This window comes from Pleurodeles waltl, chromosome 5 (assembly GCF_031143425.1).
Source record: "Pleurodeles waltl isolate 20211129_DDA chromosome 5, aPleWal1.hap1.20221129, whole genome shotgun sequence".
Lineage (NCBI taxonomy): Eukaryota > Metazoa > Chordata > Amphibia > Caudata > Salamandridae > Pleurodeles > Pleurodeles waltl.
This window is the reverse complement of record NC_090444.1, coordinates 95,890,483-95,914,195: the sequence shown is the minus strand read 5'-3', so window position 1 is coordinate 95,914,195 and position 23,713 is coordinate 95,890,483. Positions and strand designations below refer to the sequence as shown.

Here is a 23,713-nt window from a genome sequence, read left to right as displayed (position 1 = left end):
GTGTGAGGACAGGCTACTGTCCTTTGACATGTACGTGACAGGCCCTACACCCTACCAGCCCAGGAAGACCCCATTCAAAATGCAGATGTATGCAAGTGAGGCTGAGTATCCTGTGTTTGGGGTGTGTCCGAGTGAATGCACAAGGAGCTGTCAACTAAACCCAGCCAGACGTGGATTGTAAGGCACAGAAAGATTTAAGTGCAGAGAAATGCTCACTTTCTAAAAGTGGCATTTCTAAAATAGTAATATTAAATCCAACTTCACCAGTCAGCAGGATGTTGTATCATCATTCTGGCCATACTAAATATGACCTTCCTACTCCTTTCAGATCAGCAGCTACCACTCAAGCAATGTATGAAGGCACCCCCAATGTTAGCCTATGAAGGGAGCAGGCCTCAAAGCAGTGTAAAAACAAATTTAGGAGTTTTACACTACCAGAACATGTACACTACACAGGTATATGTCCTGCCTTTTGCCTACACAGCACCCTGCCCTATGGGTTACCTAGGGCATACCTTAGGGGTGACTTATATGTAGAAAAAGGGGAGTTTTAGGCTTGCCAAGTTCTTTTAAATGGCAAGTCGAATTGGCAGTGAAACTGCACACACAGGCCTTGCAATGGCAGGCCTGAGACAAGGTTAAGGGGCCACTTAAGTGGGTGGCACAATCAGTGCTGCAGGCCCACTAGTAGCATTTAATCTACAGGCCCTGGTCACATATAGTGCACTCTACTAGGGACTTATAGGTAAATGAAATAGTCCAATTGGGTATGATCCAATGTTACCATGTTTAAAGGGAGAGAGCATATGCACTTTAGCACTGGTTAGCAGTGGTGAAGTGCGCATAGTCTTAAAACCAGCAAAAACAGTATCTAAAAAGTGGAGGGAGGCAGGCAAATAGTTAGGGGTGACAACCCTAAGGCTGTCAGGTCTAACAACTCTGTATTGTCAATGCAGCCAGCTTGGAGCCAGGACAGGGGAGTTAGGAAACTCCAAGAACTTCAAAGAAACATTCCAGAAACTTCTCCCACCTTCAAGGAGCAGGGCACCAAGGTATAAAAATAGGACTCTTACACCCACACTTTAACTCACTACTGGACCTGTGGAAGAACTCTCAGACGACTGCCAGCTGCTGTGACTTGCTGTTCAATCTTCCAGACTCCTGCAGTACCTGCAAGGACTTCATTGCGTCCTGGAGCTTGCCTTGAACCCTCAGTGGCCAGCCTTGTTGGTGAGCCTAGCATTCACATCCGCACCCAGGACTATCAGAAGTGACTCCAAGGGCTAGTTTCCTGGCCTCCTGTTCAGAGCCACAGGAACACAACAGGCTCCCACCATCTCCTTCCACTCCAGGACTCTTGGTTGTGGTGCTAAAAGTTCCCAGGTGGCCGTTTTTGAAAACTGAGGACTTGGACAAAATATGGCCAAAAAGTGCTCTAAGAACCAGGAGAAGACCAGGATCAACCTGCTCACCTATATGCCCTAGGTGCGTCCTCGTTGGATTGACTTCGTAACTTTTCCTGCTACATTCTTCTCCACAGCAGTAAATCTGTTTCAGCAGTCCTTCGCCAAAGGGGTATACAACCTTGTGGAACTGTTTTCAGATACAGCCTTCTCCTGCATCCTGCTGGAGATTTTTGACTTCCATTTCAGTGACCAGGTCTGAATGTAAAAATCTTCACAGCGGCTTCATTCCACAGCCATCCAAAAATGAAGCTCTCTTCTTGGACACTCTTGCACTGAACTTCTACCTTCTGAGACATTTTCTCTTCAAAATGTTTTTAAGTCCGAAAGTAAGCACTGACCGGGCCCAACTCACTTCTTAAAGCCGAATCGCGATTGATCGCGGTTGGCCTTAACCTCTGTCTTTGCCCCGGCCTAGCACGACCAGATATCCGCTGTTGCCACTTTTATCTTTTAGGCACTATTTTGAACCTTAAAGTTTACAACTCATTGGATCTTTGTCATTTTGATAACTTTATTAAAATGTACTCTATTTTTCTAAATTGGTTTGGGATTTTTCTTGTGTCGGTTTCACTTTGTTACCCTTTGTGTGCTGCATAGGTACTTTCAACGATGTCTCTAGGTTACGCCTGACTGCTTTTTGTGCCAAGCTACCCAGGGATAAGCACCGGTTAATTTAGTGACTTTTTGTGGTTCACCCTGCAAAGGATTGGGGCTCTTGCTTGACCAGGACTCACACTCTAGTCAATCAACAACCCAATTTCTCACAACATCATAATCATCATATTCATCATAGTCCCTTCTAATTACTTAAAGACCTTTGGATTGTCCTGGATAGAACGTCACAATCCTTATATAAACTGGAGCATTATCTTCACTATGTTCCTGACACAGTTGCTATGCTAAAGAAGGTTATTGGTCTTCTGTTGAACAACCAGCAGGAGAGATAATGCCAGTTTCAGTTACAGCCTCTATTGAGATGGGCTCTGACAATTACTGAGAGAGTTCTTGGATAACATTTTAGAAACCAACAGTGCTTACTATTCCTCCTCACCAGGGATCTGTCTGCGCCTACATTACCCAACACACTCCTTCACTTTGAGTGAATTTACACTCTGTAAAAATCTTAAAAGGAGGTCCTCAAACAATATCTTGAGGGAAATTTGCAAAATCAACCTCACCAGGTTGAGCATCCATATTTTTCTTTCCTGCAAACAAAGGACCTATGCCCATGTATTGATTGCCAAACTTTAAATAAGATCACCACTAAGCATTGGTATCCTTTGTTATATTTCATTAAGGATATGTTGAAACTGGTTCCAAAAGCCAATATTTTTTTACAAATCGACATATTAGTTGGGCCTATCATCTCCATAGAATCAAGAAATAGTAACAAATGTAAAAGGGCATTCCGGACTTTACTTGGCGATTTTGAATATTCGGTAATGCTGTTTGGCCTATGTAATGCACCAGCCATTTTCCAAAGGTTCCTATACCATGTCTTTACCAGTGTTTTCAACCAATATGTTTCTAGTCTACCTTAATGACATCCTAATGTTCTCAAATGATCTTCAATAATAACACATGCAGTTAGTCTTGTCTCAGTGACAACACTGAACATTTCAGTTTATGATTCTCTGTCTTACAAAAAGTCAGAGATCCAAATAAGGGGTCAGCAATTTTGGACTAGCAATCTCTAACCTCAGTCAAATAAATTCAATGCTTCCTTGGATTAGCTATCTTGTATCACACAGTTATTTGTCATTTTGCTCACAACACATGCAACATTCTCCATACTCTGAAAAAGTAAATCTCTCTAAATGTTTTTGGACTCAGAAGCTGAGATATCCTTTAAAAGATTAAAGAAGGCTTTTACACAAGCACCAGTGCTACGGCATCCTCGACCCACTAAACAATTTATAGCACAGTTGAATGACTCTGAGAAGGGAACTGATGAACAAGTTACTTACCTTCGGTAACGACTTTTCTGGTGGATACATTAGCTACCTGTGGATTCCTCACCTAATGAATACTCCTACGGCGCCAGCATTCGACGGAAATCTTCTTCCTAGCTTCTGCACATCGACGAGGACGTCACATTTGCCCACGCGACGCAGTCTGACGTCATACAGGCAATAAGCGGTCCTCGCCGACGTGCCGACGTCAGTACCAACATTTTTTACGTGCCTGAGAACAATAATTCTATGTAATGAAAAATAAAGGCAACATTTCATAATATCGCAAACTACACATCATTGCAAGAAGATGGCTATAAATTTAATAAAACTTTTTTTTTTTTTTTTAAACAATAGATATATACACTAAATATGTATATATACAAATAAATATATATATACAAATATCCATATATACATAATCTACACCTGTCCTCAAAACCAAGAGGAGCGCACTCAAGGATTACTTGGTAAGACCAAAAAGGCAACGGGGAGGCGGGTGGGACCGTGAGGAATCCACAGGTAGCTAATGTATCCACCAGAAAAGTCGTTACCGAAGGTAAGTAACTCGTTCTTCTGATGGATACAACTACCTGTGGATTCCTCACCTAATTAATAGAGTCCCAAAGCAGTACCACGCCCGGTGGTGGGTGCCTGTATGGTCAAACCAAGAAATCCTGCAGCACTGACCGTGCAAAATGACCGTTCCTTCTGACCTCAGAGTCCAAGCAGTAATGCTTCGCAAAAGTGTGAAGGGACGACCAAGTTGCACCCTTGCAGATGTCGACCACAGGAACACCCCTAGCCAAGGCCGAAGTGGCCGACTTAGCCCTGGTGGAATGGGCTCTAATACCATCAGGAGGATCCTTCTTTGCTAAAGAGTAACAAATTTTAATGCAAAGAACAACCCACCTGAAGAGTGTTCTCTTGTGGACTGCCTTTCCTCTCCTCTTGCCCACGTATCCGATGAAAAGCTGATCATCCAGCCTGAAATCCTTTGTTCTGTCTATGAAGAAGCTTAACGCCCTCTTTGGGTCCAAGCGATGAAGTCTCTCTTCTTCCTTTGAAGGATGAGGCGGAGGATAGAACGTGGACAGAGTAATTGTTTGAGCCAAATGGAAGGGTGAAACAACCTTTGGAAGGAAAGCAGCCTTGGTCCTCAACACCACCTTATCCCCATAAAAAGCTGTATAAGGGGGTTTTACCGATAAAGCCTGCAACTCACTCACTCTCCTTGCAGATGTTATGGCCACCAGGAAAACTGTTTTAATAACTAAGAACCTTAATGGACAAGAATGCATAGGCTCAAAAGGGGATCCCATAAGGAAAGTCAGGACTAAGGACAAATCCCATTGAGGCATAACAAAAGGTTTTGGAGGGTATTTATTCATAAGGCCCCTCAAGAATCTAAGTACTATAGGAGATTTAAATAACGATGGTTGGTCTGGTAGACAAATGAAGGCTGACAGGGCAGACAAGTAACCTTTAATAGTAGCCACTGCACAACCTTTCTGCGCTAAAGACAAAGCAAAAGATAAAACATCCGACAAATGAGCGCGTAAGGGATCAATCTGTCTCTCTCCACACCATAACACAAATTTAGACCACCTATTAGCGTAGATAGTTTTAGTGGAGTGTCGCCTGGCCGCTAAGATAACATCCACTACATCAGGCGGGAGAGAGAAAGAACTCAGGTTGCCCCGTTCAATCTCCAGGCATGTAGGTGCAGACTCTGGAGGTTGGGGTGTAAAACCTGCCCCTGCGACTGCGAGAGGAGGTCTGCCCTGAGAGGGAGACGGAGCGGAGGGCACATTGAGAGTTGGAGAAGGTCGGAATACCACACCCTCCTTGGTCAATCCGGAGCTATTAAGATTACTCGGGCCCGGTCTTGGCGAATTTTCCTCAATACTCGAGGAATCAAGGGTATGGGGGGAAACGCGTAAAGCAACTGGTCGCACCAGGTTCTCTGAAATGCGTCCCCCAGAGCCCCCTGCACCGGATACTGGAGGCTGCAGAATAACGGACAGTGCGAGTTCTCCCGGGTGGCAAACAGATCTATCCGAGGAACCCCCCACAACTGGAAGATTAGACAGACTTGATCTGGATGGAGACGCCACTCGTGGTCGGCCGAGAAATGGCGACTGAGACCGTCCGCACGTACATTCAAAACTCCGGCCAGATGATTTTCTACCAAGCAAATCCGATGGTCCTTTGCCCAGGACCGTAGTCGAAGAGCTTCTCTGCAGAGAAGGTACGACCCCACTCCTCCCTGTTTGTTTATATACTACATCGCGGTAGTATTGTCCGTCAGGACCTGAACCGACTGACCGCGAAGGGATGGGAGGAAGGCCTTGAGAGCCAGACGTACAGCCCGTAACTCTAACAGATTGATATGAAACATCTGTTCCCCTGGAGACCAAAGCCCTTTGATCTCCAGGTCCCCCAGATGAGCTCCCCACCCTAGAGTGGAAGCATCCGTTATGACCGTGGTCACTGGTGGAGGCTGCGTGAACGGCCTTCCTTGGGAAAGATTGTCGTCCGCAATCCACCACTTCAAATCCGTGGCAGCATCTCTGGAGATCCTGACAGAACCTTTGAGATCCCCTCTGTGTTGAGACCACTGCCTTCGGAGGCACCACTGAAGAGCCCTCATGTGCCAGCGAGCATGCGTGACCAACAGTATGCAGGAGGCAAACAGACCGAGCAGACGAAGGACCTTGAGGACTGGAACGACCGCTCCACTTCGAAACATTGGAACCAACTCCTGAATATCTTGAATCCGCTGAGGCGGAGGAAAGGCTCAATCCAATGTTGTATCCAGTACTGCCCCTATGAACAGGAGGCATTGAGAGGGCTCTAGGTGAGATTTGGGCACGTTCACCGAAAAGCCCAGGTCGAACAACAACTGGGTTGTCGACTGCAGATGATGCAACACAAGCTCCGGGTACTTGGCTTTGATCAACCAGTCGTCTAGGTAAGGGAATACTGCTATCCCCTTCCTCCTGAGCTCTGCTGCAACCACCGACATCACCTTCGTGAAGACTCGAGGTGCTGAAGTAAGACCAAACGGGAGGACCGCAAACTGATAGTGCTGCGACCCCACGACAAACCGGAGATACTTCCTGTGCGACTTGAGTATCGGGATATGAAAATAAGCATCCTGCAAGTCGACAGACACCATCCAATCTCCATTGTTCAACGCCAAAAGCACCTGAGCTAGGGTCAGCATCTTGAACTTTTCCTGTTTGAGGAACCAATTCAAGATCCTCAGGTCCAGGATTGGTCTCAACCGACCATCCTTCTTGGGAATCAGGAAGTACCTTGAGTAACAACCTTGACCCCTTTCCTGCTCTGGAACCAACTCCACCGCGCCCTTTAAAAGGAGGACTTGAACCTCCTGTTCTAACAACAGGAGGTGGTCTTTTGAACAATAAGATGGGCGGGATGGGGGGCGGAAACTCCCGAAAGGGAAGGGTGTAGCCTTTTCCCACAATGCTGATAACCCAAGTGTCTGATGTAATAGCTTCCCATTTGTGAAGAAAATGCAGTAACCTTCCCCCTACAGGAGAGGAGTGAGTGAGAATTAGTGGAAGCCTAAGGCTGCTTCCCCTGCTGCTCCCCTCCAGAGGAAGAGGCAGAGTGCTGCTGAGAGGCTCCCCTGGTGCGGACCCTACCCCTCCCTCTAATTGATCTAAAGGTGAGAGAAGAGGCAGGTTGTTGGAATCTCCCCCGAAAGGAAGAGGAGGAAGAGCCACGTCCAAATCCACGAAACCTCCTAAAAAATCTGGAGGAGGCAGAAGAAGCGGCTTGCAGTCCTAATGACTTGGCTGTGGCCCTGCTTTCTTTAAACCTTTCCAAGGCCGAATCCGCTTTGGCCCCAAAAAGTTTGTCCCCATCAAACGGGAGGTCCAACAGGGTCGACTGCACGTTGAAGAGAACCCTGAGTTGCAAAGCCAAGCCTGTCTCCTCGCAACCACAGCCGTGCCCATCGCTCTAGCCACTGAGTCAGTTGTGTCCAACCCAGATTGGATAACCTGGGTTGCAGCAGCCTGGGCATCCGACACGATATTCAAGAGCCCTTGGGGAAGCTCCGTATGCGATGATGTTATTTCGTCCATAAGAGCATAGATGTACCTCCCCAAGATACATGTAGCGTTGGTGGACTTCAACGCCATGCTACAGGACGAAAATATTTTCTTGGATTGTGAGTCCAACTTCTTGGAGTCTCTGTCCCCCGGCACCGTCGGAAAAGATCCAGGCGCAGATCTAGAAGAACAGGAAGCCTGGACCACCAAGCTCTCCGGCGTAGGGTGTCTGAACAGAAAGCCAGGGTCAGATGGTGCAGCCCGATACCTCCTGGCCACAGCCTTATGAACCGCCGAGGAAGATACCGGCTTCTTCCAAACCTCCAATACCGGATCAAGCAAAGCCTCGTTGAATGGTAAAAGAGGCTCTGCTGCAGTAGAGGCCGGATGTAGGACCTCAGTTAATAAATTCTGTTTCGCCTTCGCTACCGGCAAAGGCAGTTCGAGGAAGTTAGCTGCCTTTCTTACTACAGCGTGAAAAGTGGCTGCCTCCTCAGTATACTCCCCTGGAGATGACAAGTCCCACTTAGGGGAAGTATCCAGCCCACTAGCTGTATCCAGTCCATGAAGACCCTCGCCAGAATCCTCAATTTCTCCTTCCTCCAAGACCCGTTGCTATTCTTGTTCCTCCAAGAGATGGAGAGCACGTCTCCTAGAATGTAGCCTCTCTTCAATACGCGGCATCGACATGGCATCTGCCGAATTCGAGGAACGACGCCGATCGCCGGATCCATCCGACGCCATGTCCGGCGCCACAAGAAGCTTCGACGCCGAGCTCGGAGCCGGATGAAGAGAGGTTCGTCTCGGAGTCTCAGATGGTCCTGTCGGGGTAACTGGCCGAAACCCCGAAGTCGACGGGATGGAAACCTCCGGGGCCGAAACCTCTGGAGCCACCGGAGCGGACACCGGAGCCGACACCGGCGCCGAGCCCACATTCCCCAAGGGGAGAAAGGGCATGAAGGGTGCTGGCCGTAGCAGCGCCGGAGCACCCAAGGTGAAAGCCAACGGCCCCGAAGGACCGGTAGGAGCACCGCCTGGAGCCATCTGCTGGAAGATGGTAAACATCGCATTCAGAAATGCGGAATTATCGGCTCCAGGGGCAGGAAAAGCCGGATACTGGGGTGCCTGGATCGAAGGCGACCCCGACGCCAGCCTCGACGTCTGCGACGCCGGAGAGAACACCTGAGGCTGCGTCACTTCAATCACTGAAGATGTCTGCCCAGGCGAAGTCGGCGAAGCCGGAGAAGGCAACGGTGTCGATGGATGTGGAGTGACTGTGGGACTGACCTCCCAAGTCTTTCGACGCCGAGCCGAAGGCGACCTCGATCGAGACCTCTCCTTGCTGGAATGGCGCCGTGAATCCCTACGGCGCCGGGAGTCTCGATGACGCCGATGAGACCTCGGCGAGGAGGACTTCCTATGATGTTTCTTCTCCTTCCTTTTTGACTTCGCCATGAAGAGCTTGGCTTCTCGCTCTTTTAGGGCTTTCGGATTCATGTGTTGACATGAATCACATGCTGCGACGTCGTGGTCGGAGCTTAAGCACCATAAGCAGTCCGAATGTGGGTCAGTAACAGACATCTTGCTCCCACACTCCCGACAGGGCTTGAAACCAGACTTCCTCTGAGACATAGTAACCTCAGAGAAAAACACGATGCAGAAAAACACACTGTAACTTCGAAAGCAACAGTAGCTCCCTCGAAGATAACCGTTTCGAACGCACGGAAAAAAGGGAACTGAAGTCGGCACGTCGGCGAGGACCTCTTATTGCCTGTATGACGTCAGACGGCGTCGCGTGGGCAAATGTGACGTCCTCGTCGACGTGCAGAAGCCAGGAAGAAGATTTCCGTTGAATAGTGGCGCCGTGGGAGTATTCATTAGGTGAGGAATCCACAGGTAGTTGTATCCATCAGAAACAGTCTTGCTGCAAGTTCAGGATGACGATGGTTTAGAATATACAATATATTATTTATCTCGCTTCCTAATGTCCAGTGAACAAAATTATTCAATATTGGACTGAGAATTGTTGGCCATTAAGCATGCTTGTATAGAACAGAGACACTTCTATACAGCAGCTAGGCAACCATTTAAGGTCAGGACTGAGTCTCAGAATTTTTTTGTGCAAAATATGCAATGTCAGAACAGTCTCCATCGAAGAGGGGTATATTCTTTCTCCCAACCTCACCCAATTCCCACTGTTTCTAAATAATTGGTCTGATGCTCTTTCTAGGAAACATTTTTAAGTTCAAGGACATATCTTAGGTGAGTTCCTGTTTATCTAAACTGATTTATTAAGGTGGTTTGATCCTTTCTTCAGAGAGATTGAGATGCTCATAAAAATGCAAGCCAAGAAGATTGGATGAAATCGTGTGCAAAACACACTTGGCCAGTCATCAAGATCTATACTCCAAACAGCAACCCTTATTCATTCCTACTAAGGCTTTTCAGACTGAAGTGTTAAAGATTTGCAATGACTCTGCCATCTCAGGTCACTGTGGAGCAAAATAAAACATACTGGGAATTACTCAGTGTAGGAAGTTGGCTCTGTATGCACTATTTCAAAGTAAGGAATAGTATGCACAGAGTCCAAGGGTTCCCCTTAGAGGTAAGATAGTGGCAAAAAGAGATAATTCTAATGCTCTATTTTGTGGTAGTGTGGTCGAGCAGTAGGCTTATCAGAGGGTAGTGTTAAGCATTTGTTGTACACACACAGGCAATAAATGAGGAACACACACTCAGAGACAATTCCAGGCCAATAGGTTTTTGTATAGAAAAATATATTTTCTTAGTTTATTTTAAGAACCACAGGTTCAAGATTTACAAGTAATGCTTTAAATGAAAGGTACTTCACTTAGGAACTTTAGGAACTTTGAATTAGCAAAATAGCATATACAGTTTTCACATAAATGACATATAGCTATTTTAAAACTAGACAGTGCAATTTTCAACAGTTCCTGGGGGAGGTAAGTGTTTGTTAGTTTTTGCAGGTAAGTAAACCACCTACGGGGTTCATGTTTGGATCCAAGGTAGCCCACCGTTGGGGGTTCAGAGCAACCCCAAAGTTACCACACCAGCAGCTCAGGGCCGGTCAGGTGCAGAGGTCAAAGTGGTGCCCAAAACGCGTAGGCTTCAATGGAGAAGGGGGTGCCCTGGTTCCAGTCTGCCAGCAGGTAAGTACCCGTGTCTTCGGAGGGCAGACCAGGGGAGTTTTGTAGGGCACCGGAGGGGACACAAGTCAGTACAGAAAGTACACCCTCAGCGGCACGGGGCGGTCAGGTGCAGTGTGCAAACAAGGGTCGGGTTCGCAATAGAAATCAATGGGAGACCAAGGGGTCACTTCAGCGATGCAGGCAGGCAAGGGGGGGCTCCTCGGGGAAGCCACCACCTGGGCAAGGGAGAGGGCCACCTGGGGGCCGCTCCTGCACTGGAGGTCGGATCCTTCAGGTCCTGGGGGCTGCGGATGCAGAGTCTTTACCAGGTGTCGGGTCTTTGAAGCAGGCAGTCGCGGTCAGGGGGAGCCTCGGGATTCCCTCTGCAGGCGTCGCTGTGGGGGCTCAGGGGGGTCAACTCTGGCTACTCACGGTCTCGTAGTCGCCGGGGAGTCCTCCCTGTGGTGTTTGTTCTCCACAAGTCGAGCCGGGGGCGTCGGATGCAGATTGCAAAGTCTCACGCTTCCGGCGGGAAACGTGTGTTGTTTCAAAGTTGCTTCTTTGTTGCAAAGTTGCAGTCTTTGGTGAACAGAGCCGCTGTCCTCGCTCTAGATGCAGGATAGTCCTCTGAGGCTTCAGAGGTTACTGGACCCTGGGAACGTGTCGCTGGAGCAGTGTCTTTAGAAGTGGGGAGACAGGCCGGTAGAGCTGGGGCCAAAGCAGTTGGTGTCTCCGTCTTCTCTGCAGGTTTTTCAGTTCAGCAGTCCTCTTCTTCTTAGGTTGCAGGAATCTATCTTGCTAGGTTCTGGGAGCCCCTAAATACTGAATTTAGGGGTGTGTTTAGGTCTGGGAGGGCAGTAGCCAATGGCTACTGTCCTTGAGGGTGGCTACACCCTCTTTGTGCCTCCTCCCTGAGGGGAGGGGGGCACATCCCTATTCCTATTGGGGGAATCCTCCATCTGCAAGATGGAGGATTTCTAAAAGTCAGAGTCACCTCAGCTCAGGACACCTTAGGGGCTGTCCTGACTGGCCAGTGACTCCTCCTTGTTTTTCTCATTATCTCTCCTGGACTTGCCGCCATAAGTGGGGGCTGTGTCCAGGGGGCAGGCATCTCCACTAGCTGGAGTGCCCTGGGGCAATGTAACACGAAGCCTGAGCCTTTGAGGCTCACTGCTAGGTGTTACAGTTCCTGCACGGGGGAGGTGTGAAGCACCTCCACCCAGAGCAGGCTTTTGTTTCTGTCCTCAGAGAGCACAAAGGCCCTCACCACATGGGGTCAGAAACTCGTCTCTCAGCAGCAGGCTGGCACAGACCAGTCAGTCCTGCACTGAACAATTGGGTAAAATACAGGGGGCATCTCTAAGTGCCCTCTGTGTGCATTTATTAATAAATCCAACACTGGCATCAGTGTGGGTTTATTATTCTGAGAAGTTTGATACCAAACTTTCCAGTATTCAGTGTAGCCATTATGGAGCTGTGGAATTCGTTTTTGACAGACTCCCAGATCATATACTCTTATGGCTACCCTGCACTTACAATGTCTAAGGTTTTGCTTAGACATTGTAGGGGCATAGTGCTCATGCACCTATGCCCTCACCTGTGGTATAGTGCACCCTGTCTTAGGGCTGTAAGGCCTGCTAGAGGGGTGACTTACCTATGCCACAGGCAGTGTGAGGTTGGCATGGCACCCTGAGGGGAGTGCCTTGTTGACTTAGACATTTTCTCCCCACCAGCACACACAAGCTGGCAAGCAGTGTGTCTGTGCTGAGTGAGGGATCCCTAGGGTGGCATAAGACATGCTGCAGCCCTTAGAGACCTTCCCTGGCATCAGGGCCCTTGGTACCAGGGGTACCAGTTACAAGGGATTTACCTGGGTGCCAGGGTTGTGCAAATTGTGGAGACAATGGTACATTTTAGGTGAAAGAACACTGGTGCTGGGGCCTGGTTAGCAGGGTCCCAGCACACTTCTCAGTCAAGTCAGCATCAGTATCAGGCAAAAAGTGGGGGGTAACTGCAACAGGGAGCCATTTCCTTACACTCTGGTTGCAAACCAATCGATCGTTTTCTGCCCACTATGCCACCTCTGATTAGACTCAGCCATACACAAATGAGCTTTGTTCCTGCTCCCTTCCTACTGTGCTAAAGGATTCAAACAACCCCCTACTGACGAGCCCCAAATAGGCCAAAAGTGGCATGTGTTGCTTCTCCTGGCAGCTCAGGGTGGACTGATCCTAAGAGGAGAAGGGTCGATAGTGATTTGTATAATGCATGCCTTTGTTTACAGTGGCATGGTGGGCAAAAAACGATGTACTGGAATGAGACCCAAGAGATTGCCAGTGGTTGAGATCAATTCAAACATTCCATCCATCACTTTGTTGTTGCACTGTGGTGTCATATCCACCTTGGATCTTGTATTTTGATGCATCTGGTAGTTGTCTATTAGTCAGGATATGGAGATCTATGTTCAAACATGCCCAGTCTGTGCCCAGAGGTAGGCTCCTCATGACAGATCTTCTGGATACCTACAACCCCTTCCTGTACTTACTCAATCATGATATGCAGTTTCTACGGATTTCTTCATTTATCTGCTTCATCAAGTAATTATGGTCTGTACATACTATTTCCAAGATGACACATTTCTCCTACCTTCAGTCCATTCTTTCTGTGACTCAGATGGCAAAACGATTCCTGGTTCATATGGGTTGCCAAACGCTATAAGATTTGACAGAGGGTCTCAACACATTTCTCCTTTTTGGAAATATCTTTGCTCATCTCTTGGCATCCACCAAGCCAGGCGGACAGGGTTGGTCAATTTTGTGAACAATATCTTGAATGCCACAGTAATATCCCTGGTCAGAGTATTTACTCTTAGTTAACATTGCTTATGACAATGCTACTCATTCAGTAACCAGAGTTCCACCATTTTTCTTCCTTCAAGGGATTCACCCTCAGTCATTTCCTTCCACTTCTCAGATGACTCATTGGTTCTAGTCGCCTCAGAATCTCTTGAAAACTTTGAGGCTTTTTACTCCAGTCATGGGATGACTCTTGGGAACATCAAATCTTAAAAGTGTGCCATTAGTGTGGAGAAAAGTGGCTTCATGAGGTTGTTCCCCCCATCTCCGACAGGCCAGGAAGAGACCAAAAGAAGTGTCATGGTGCCCAACCTTTGACAAGCAAAAAACCTGCAGAAAGGAGATTTGCTAGCTAGACTAATACTGAAGCAGTTCCTTTGGGAAAGGCAGGCATGCAAATTCGCTGTGTTACTTTTTGGATTAACCTCAACACCCTGGCCCTTTACCAAGCTTTCAAAACCTCTAAGAGGAGATAAGAAATGGAAGTCTTTGGTGGATGGAACACATGGAGGCTTTGAATGGCTGAAATATCTTCTGACGAACTCAATATCTGATTATAGTATCTGACACCAGCTTGGGGTACCAAATATTATCAATTGCAATGGACATTCAGAGGTTGCAGAACAAGCTGAATTTTTACACAAACTGCTTTCCGTTTCAAGTGAGCTCTTTTGCAGTGAGGTTTTTCAGAGACGACATGGTTTAGTGGTGCTGTGAATCAACAGTATTTCGGAGCTCAAGTAAGCCAAATGCCTAGGAGGCCTGAGTTGCAGGATTTTGGATGAATGGCCTGGAATTTCTGCAATTTCTGGCTTGCTAGGTGTATTTCAATGACAGTTTCAAACTTAGATTGGCAAAGCAGACAGTCGAGGTTTACCGGAGACTGGAGACTAGATAGGGAGATCTTCTGGGTCCTCAAAGAGAACTATAGGCCTCACACTGTGGATCTCTTTGCCCCACAACTGACTACTATCGATCACATTGATGCGGCTGTGGTTCACAGTCTGAATTGCCTTGCTCGTTTGCCTCAAGAGAGCAAAGAAGACAGGATGGTCAATTCTTTCTAATCTGAAATTTTAATTGGACAAGGTAGTCCATGAATGAGGACTTATTGGACATAGCATTTTATGTGAAACTGATTATTTGTATTTAATTAGTATCAGTTGAGAAGGAAATTGTGTACGCTAGATAGAATAAAGTTTAACACCTTCCAGAGAAGTAAGACCAAACAGGTTACATATTCAGTATTCCTGACCACCCTTCCTAGTATGTGTTGCAGTACCTAAAGAGATAGAAAGCAGTTACTATGGAATTGAGAACTGACCCAATAGGCAGCTACTGACCCCCATTAGAAAACTGTTTAGGCGAGCTTCTTCTCCCATTTTAACGAACTGGTATCACTGAGTGATAAAAAGGTAGGGGATAATTCAGGTTTGGATCACAGATCAACAAGGCTGCTATGAAATCAGAATCCCTTAGTGGGTTCTCAGTTGGAGGGCACGAGGGTGGTCGATTGATTTGGAGAGCGCACTTTAATGAAATTCTACTTCAGTCAGGGATCAAAAGATGGTGTGATTATATAAGCATAATCTTTGCTTCCGGTCCTGAAACAGAATTGGATTTTCATAGCTATTACAAAGGAAAATTCAGAATTTATTAAGGATAGTAAAGTGTGGATTACCCTAACAAGAACAGAGAAAATTAGTTGAGAACTATTTTTTGAGGATGATTTGATGATAACATGTATATTTGTCTGGTAACAGGTGATGTTTAAAATTGCAAAAGTTACATAAATTTGACAATATTTATAACTGATCATTTTTGGTCCCTCCTTATATCCTTCTGTTTTATTGTAAGATGTTTTGCAAAACAGAGAGAGTCTCATCATATTCTTTGCTTTCATATATTTTGAAGGGAACCAGAACTGAAATAAGAAATGTTATAGACAACCCAGGGTGATGGATTCAGACATTATGTTGAGAAGAAAAGTAATAGTCTGTTTTGGTCTGAACTTTGCCCTTATTGGTTAATAGCAAAGCTCATTGCATTTCATGTATTTACAGTTTTGCCAGCTGTGTGCTTCGGGTAGTGTACATTTTTCGAGATGGTTTTATTGAAGCTGGTTTTGGTAGAAAAGTCTCACTTTCAGGCTCTTAAGAGAGTAATAACTTTCCTTTATGACATCTAGAAACATTCACATTTCCCAGACCCACAATGCTTGATTATGAACATTTCATTGTACTATATTTTGACAAAGGGATTATGATCCACTGTGTTCTCTATGTTTACAAATAGTGAATTATTTTCTGTCAAGTTAGTGAGTGATCCAGATTGTCCCACTGGTGTTACTGCATTTGATTGTTTTAATATGTTGCTCTGTTCAATTTGTATGATTTATGTTTCTTAGTTTCACTTTTAATATACAAATACTCATATAGTTTGAGACAATAATAAACTTTTGTTGTTTCATACAAACTAGCAACTCTAGCTTTACTTTCCCATCTTTATTACAGTCATGATATGAGTGTTGTACTGCATCAAGACTCAACCTTCACTCCTTTTAGCTTAACTGCTCATCCAAGCAACCCCAAAGATGATACCTAGGAGGCCAAAATCAGTCACAGGCCAGTTAGATTGTGTTTTTGGCATGGAACATGCAAGTTTACATTTATTGTTGCTAAGCGTCACAGTGACCGTGAAGAGTACGGAACAATCTTGACAGAGATACTACTGTAGGTCTCTCCTATCTTAGATGTTCAGTGCTTGGATATTCTGTCCTCTGGTGCTCCCTTCTAAGACATCTCTCTTTTGGTAGCCTCTCAGAAGGCTTCCTCTCCCTCACTATCTTTTGCTTCTGTTTAGAACTTTCACCCCCAGGTGCAGTGAGGCTGCAAGTTCCAAACTAACAGGTAAGAAATGTTGGGTGGAAGCACATCTTCTGGAATGCATAACTCCAGTTGTTGAAAGGGTGCTGGATGTTCCTTTAAACAAATGTGAGAGCGAATGAGCGAGCAAGCAGGAGAACAAAGGGCTGTGTAAGACCTAATCCACTGTTGTAGATATGACATACTAAGGACCTGGTTTGGAGTTTGGCAGACGGATTAGGAGTGTTGTAGGTTATAATGCACTTGTTAGAAGCCACATGGGATATTCTTCACATTTGTGACTAAGTAGCCCATACACCAAACTCTAAATCAGGCCCTAAGTCTATGAGATGCAAGTATTGAGAAAGAGAGTATGAAGCAGTCAGACTCCATCGGCACCTGGAACTGAGTCAGTGAGAAATAATATATGGTTAAAGTAAAGTGTTTCTAGCAAAAGTCGCAGGTTCTGGGTTGGGGCGAACGGGGTTGGAGAGCTTTTAAAGTGGCTGAGAGAAGCAATGGTTAAAGATATTAAGAGCAGTCAGCCAGCATTTCTTTTCTTGTTCTTTAAAGTCTGAGGGCTGCTTGATAATGATGAGTGCAGCAGTGGAAGAGACTGGAGACCTGGGAGCCTGAGTAAAAATGAAGGGGAATAGAGAGGGGAATACAGATAGAGAAAGAGAGAACTGGGGAAATGGGTGAGGGAAAGGCAGAAGTTGTGAGGGAGGACTGGAGTACCAGAGTAAGGTAAAACCCAAAGGCATTTTAGAGGAGTTTGACACAAAGGAAAGGTATTGTTTACATCCAAACTGTAACAGTTAGAGCAATCTTGTTAGTACCGTTGCCATGGCAGAGTACTTTACTCCCACCATGGCAAGGGTACTCCGCCCACCAAATTTATAGATGTCCGCCAGCCCAGCAGACATCTCATGCATTTACTAGAACCGCTATCATGGCGTGCAGTCAAAATATTTCAGGGGGTTCTGTCAACATGACTGCATTGCACTACACACTTTCATTTTATTTATTTCAATTTCAAAAACAAAATCGCAAAGTGGAATTTTGTTTAAAAAAAAAAATGAGCCCCCTCGCTACGGGAGTTTTCTCTCATGGAGGTCACTGAAAAGTTTTTAGTTTTACACACCTTCACATTTTGGGTTGTGGTTTGTAAAAGTAAAAACTGGCCATGTGTCTGCCCACTCTATATCGGGCGAGTGGGCACATGCCAAACCTCCGACTGCCCTCACTCTTTTTCATTGACAGGTGCGTATGTAGGGTGTAGAGGACAGTGTAGTCTCCGCTGTTGACATCTTGAAGTTCCACTTTTATGTAAATCATGTGGGTGAACCTTTAGTCTGGCAGAGAGGGTACTCCGCTGCCTTTGCAACAGTACCCTCGCCACCGAACTCTAAATTTGGCCCTTTGACATTTTGATATCCTGGCCCCAAGAACCTTGGTTTCCACTGACTACAGAAATTGGCGAGGTATCATGAACTGCCCCTTTGGCATTGCCCCTCAAACCAAGTGACTAAAAGTGAAGTTCATAGTATGAAGATTCCACAACATATCTTAGATCATCTGTAAAAGCACACCTGCAGAAAATGCAGTTACCTACTCCCCTCTTACATCACAAATGGATGACACACAACATAAACTGCACCATGCGGTCTCACCTTCATTTATGCTGCAGCTGCAAAGAATGCAAAATGTAGCAGGGCCGGCTTTTAGCACTGGTGAAGCCCAGTGCAACAATAGTTTTTGGTTTCCCTCTTCTCTAAGACCTCCTCCACGGATTCCCTTACTACCACCCAGCAAAAGTGTCCTCCATCTCTCCCTAGCCCCTCTCTTACATACATTTAATGTGTTTTAAAGGGATGGTAAAGGCTGGCTTCACTTATCGCCTCTTCTAGCCACATAAAATACAGATCTATTCTTTGCAGCAAGCATACTAACCCTCTGCGCTCGTTTATGGCGAGTCAGAAGTGCCACTGGACAAAACGCTGATCTCACTCTCTCTAGCAGGAACATTAATTATAAGAATTATCTTGACATTTTTATTGCTGCCTGAAAGCTGGACAGACAAGGAACTCTGCACCAGGTGTTTTTGAATCATACAAATATTGCTCAACACAGCGCCCCCTTGACATCAGTGCCCCCTTCCAGGTCAGCGCCCAGTGCAGTCACACTAATCACACAGCCCTAAAGCCAGACCTAAGCAAGATAAATCCTACAGATAACTCCATAGGACCACATTTTCCATGTTTTGAAAAACCTTCTGTGGCTCCACATCACCAGAAGAACTGCTTTCAAGATTCTGTGCATTACACACAAGCCATAAGTGGTAAAGGTCCAGATTTCTTACAAGTAAAGCTCAAGAGATACTCTGAGAATGTCAGAAAGGGCCATTGTAATCCAGACCGACCTAATCATATTGACTTGCAAGAAGAAGGCTATAAGCATCTCTTTTTCCTCCATGCAAGCTGCAAAACTGGAATTTGCTTCCAGCAACCTGTCGCTTGTAGAGGAGGGTATGCTGGGTTCCATGCCCCACCTCTGTTTTTCCTGTACCCCTCTGCGCCCCACCACAGCAGATGCTGAATATGCAAGGTAGCAGCAAAGAAAAACAAACATACATTACACCTTACCACACATTAATTTGTCCAAATACCTTTCATGGTAAAGCTATGTTGCTTACTTAAAATGCATGCCTGACTTTGTATGCCTGTGTGCATATATTTATATATACATATAAAGATATATATATATACATATATATATATACATATACTGTACATATATATATATAAAACCAGAGGTATGCATGTCCAATGATATAGGTAAGTATAGCACCTAAAAGCACAAAGAGCCAAGTGTGATTATCGGGTCACGCCGGACAAGGACAAAGTCACAAGTTTAAGCCGACTGCAATGGAGAGTGGGCCAGGTACAGGACCGAGTTCGGCAAGTTGGGCAATATATCTGGTTGTGCTTATACTGAGATGCAAGGTCCTGAGTCGTGCTGCTTCGAGTGTTGTTGGTTCCTATGGGCCCACCGATCAGGAGCTCCAACGTGCTGCATTGAATTATGTCGTGCTGCATCGGTTCTGATCAAGCCGCCAAGAAGGAGTTGTGAGATGCTGCAATGCGAGGTTCTGCTTCGCGATGCGTCTTGCTGTGTCGGTTCCCATGAGGCCGCCAATCAGGAGCTTCGTGGTGCTGCGATGTGAGTTCCTGCATTGAGATGTGCTGTGCTGCGTTGGTTACGACAGGAATGCTGATCAAGAGCTGCACGGTGCTGCAATACAAAGTCCTGGTCGTGAAGCGCCACACTGCATTGGTTCCGATGAGGCCCACTAGTAGCAACAAATATACCAGCCCTGGATATATGGTTTACCACTTACAAGCAAATTACATATGCCAGTCAGGAGTAAGCCAATTTTACCATGTTTTAGGGAGTGAGCACAGGTTCTTTAACACTGGTTAACAGTGGTAAAGTGCAGTGCTCCATGGCTAACAAAAACACATTCTGAAAAATAGGAGAGGTCAAGGCAAATGTTTGTGGGGAATAGCACCCTGACAGTCTGAGCACTGGTAAAGACTCTGTTTTCTGAATTCTCTCTCCAGGTCCAGCAAGGCATGTCGTTTGAAATTGTGTCTAAAAGGCGGCCATACTGGAGTGAGTGTAAATAGGTAACTATCCCTGTCAGGTGGCACCTCCTGCCTGAGGGTGTGGGGCTCCGCCCACCCAGTTTTGTAAGTAATGCGAATGGTAATTGCTAACAGCATTCAACATCCACATGACAGTTCTTAATTAAACAAAGCATGCCTCCGTGCCTAGACATAAGAGTCAGGCAGCCGGGCACTTTCCAGAGGTCCATGCACTAGCGGGCTATGCGAACTCATGTTGTTATTCATTTGCTTAACTTCAGCAGGCTATGGGCTGATCTAGCTCTAGCCTGGGTCAGCAGTTCTGGGAGGGCTCAAGAACCCACCCTCTACTGATGCGCAGCAGCGTCACATTTAAAAGCAGCCCGGGGCGTCTAGGGCATCAGCCCTGCCTTTCCCGGGGTTTCTTGTCAGCCTTTGTAGCCCATTCAAACTCACCTGTTGGAAGAATGTGGAGTATTCAATTTATGGCCTGAGTGGATGGATGCCTCAAGTAAAGTATCAAGTATTTATTTATTTATGTTTAGGAACTCTAAACGAGGTCCACATATTAAAACAAAATAAAACATACATACACGAACAAAGACATAAAATATTAAAATATACATGTATCAATGCACAACTGCCCAAAGTGTACATATAATAATAATATAAACTAATAATAATAGTAGGAACAGTTTGATCAATTATGAACACATCACCTTACTCCCATATCTTTCTTTGACCACCCGAAAAGAATCATTATGCTTCTTAAAACAAGTGTAAAAAAACATTTAAAGAAATTAAAAACTCTATGACAAAACAATTCATTTGGAGGGATATACAAGGCTTGGAGAAACTCCGGTACAGACATCAGAGAGAGCTAAAGACAGATGGGTCTTAGCCATTTACGGCAATAGGGGGTGATGGAAGGACAAACAAATAAAACATGATTTAAGTCTTGAGTTTCGGCACAGCAGAAGTTGCACTCTTTAGTTGAACCATACCATTTTGTCAACAATACATTTAAAGGTACCAATCCCAATCGCAGAAGCAACCAAAAACGCCTCACCCTAGGCAGTAAGTTCCAGTTTACGTAAGGTTGTGCTTCCAAGTGAAAACTTGGTGGATACAGTAGCTACCTGTGGATTCCTCATAGTCCTAACCGCCTCCATGTTGCCTGTCTGGTCATATCAAGACTTCTTTTGCTAGATATGTATATACGTTTTTGGTGTTTTTTATATAAATGAAGATTGTGATTATATTTGTATTTGGATTGATATATATATGTTGTTCTTGTGAAGTCGGTATTCACCTGTTCGCCACAAAGGCACGTAACAAATGGTAAAAAATACGTTAGCATGCCGGCAACAACCTCTTATTGCCACGATGACGCCAGACAGAGTCGCGTGCTGAGCCGTGCAATTGTGACATCCTCATCGACGTGAAGAGCTGGGAAGAAAGTTTCCGTCAAATGCTGGCGCATTGGGAGAATTCATAAGGTGAGGAATCATAAGGTGAGGAATCCACCGGTAGTTGTATCCATCAAAATTGCCCGTATCTCCTGCACAAACACCTGTCTGTCATTTCCAGTTAATGAGACTTTAAGGGCCTGCATGTCCATCCTAGGTCTAGACTCATGATGGCCAGGCTGATTAAAGAACTCAGATACTGGATAGCAGTTTGTGGGCCTATCTAAGACGTTTCCCCCACCCCTCTTATCGCCCACCCCAGTAAGGCTAGAGCCATGAAAAGGAAGAAAACAAGTTACTTAACTGTAACTTCAATTATCCTTTATTGGTATCTTTCATAAATTCACATGCTTGAATCATCCCCGTCGTCGAAGTGGAAGTCCCACAGTATATCAAAAACGCAGTAAGTAAAAAATGTCCATAAGCTATAATGCTAGCAGAATCACACAAATAGCCTATCCATGTCCTTTTGTAAAAAAGAGCCAAACTTGACTTATGACCAATCAGGCTCCAGCACCCTCTAGAATATTCCCCAAAGAGACTCATTCCCTCAGATTTCCTAGCACAAGAGTGAAGAGTATGTAATCGATAGGAAATGTGAGCCGCACAGGGGAGGAGGGTGGTTCGCATGTGAATTTATGAAAGGTACCAATACTGGATAACTGTGGTTACAGGTAAGTAACTTGTTTTCTTATACAGTATTGGATCTTTCATAAATTCACATGCTTGAATCTGAATAGCCAGCAGTACTCCTAATAGCCGCTAGGCCCACAGTGGATGGTGGGTGCAAGCATTGTAATATTTCTACTTATATACCTCTATATATATATATATATATATATTCACACATTTCTACATATATACATTGAAACATATCACACAATAATTGCGTAGGAGTTTGAAACCAATACATATCAAATTAAATATGCACATTCAAGTAAAGATCTCACCTCAATGAAATAGATGACGGAGGACCGCCTGTCCAACAACTGAATCAGTTCTTTGTGTTAATTCCAAACAGTAATGCTGCGCGAAAGAATGTGTAGTCTTCCATGTTGCAGCTTGACATATCTTGTCCAAGGCGATCCTTGAAATAGAGCAACTGATGTGGAAATTGCTTTTGTAGAATGTGCCTTCGGACGGCTAGATAGTGGTTTTCCAGCGTTCGTACGGCAAAACTGAATGGTGGATGCAATCTAACGAGCTATCATTGCTTTGGTAACTCCTGTACCCTGACGACCCTGGCTATAGGAGACTAGTGGCTGGTTTGTCTTCCGGAGTTGTTTAGTACACTGAACATAGAACTTCAAGCATTGTTTGATGTCCAGTGTGTGGAGAGTCCTTTCCGCCACAGTTGATGGATTCAGGAAAATAGTTCTTAATATCACTGGTTCGTTCAGGTGAAAAGATGAAGGTACCTTAGGGATGTATCTTGGGTTTGTTCTGAGAAGAACAAAGCCGCCTGAGAAAATAAGGTAGGGTTCCTTAGTGGCAAAGGCCTGTATATCGCTGACTATCCTCGTGGACGTAAGAGCAAGGAGAGTTGCCACCTTCCATGTGAGATATTTCAGGTCCGCTCTGTGAATAGGCATGAATGGGGCTTTCATTAATTGCCAAAGGACAATGTATAAATGCCACTGAGGAGGAGGTGGTCGCACAGGAGGGAAAGTGTGAAACAAACCCTTCATAAACTGTTTTGTTAGCCTGGATGAACCGGGGGGGGCGGGGGAGCATATTGCAGCCTAATGGACCTTAACTGATGCATATCCGAGCCCAGTTTTTGATAGAGCCAGAAGGTATGATATAGGCCCTCATTATGACATTGACAGTAAGTGATGCTGACCGACATGCCGACTGCCACCAACATACTGCGGCGGTATACCGCTACCCGTATTATAACCCACTCATAGAAATCCGCCACTATACAGACACACACACAAGTCCGCCAGCCCAAAGGTCAGTGATAAACTCGCGGTGCCAAAACCTACACCGTTACGGCAACAGAACTACGCCCACAGCATTATGACCCATGCATCACCGCGGCGGACATTTAACCACGGTAAACCATTGGCGGTACATACCGCCGCCCTCAAAATACACACTACCTAACGAAACAACACTACGTTGGACAATTCAAACTACACACACCTGACACACATACACACCCCACACCCACACACCACTATAAAACACACACCCACGTTACCCACAACCCTTTACGACTCC

At 45.6% G+C, this 23,713-nt stretch overlaps 1 protein-coding gene across 1 annotated transcript in view; it reads right to left on the bottom strand.

Annotated features, from left to right (window-relative positions):
* Positions 1-23,713, bottom strand: part of DRC1 (dynein regulatory complex subunit 1) — a 597,053-nt gene that overhangs the window by 116,515 nt on the left and 456,825 nt on the right. The window lies entirely within an intron of this gene.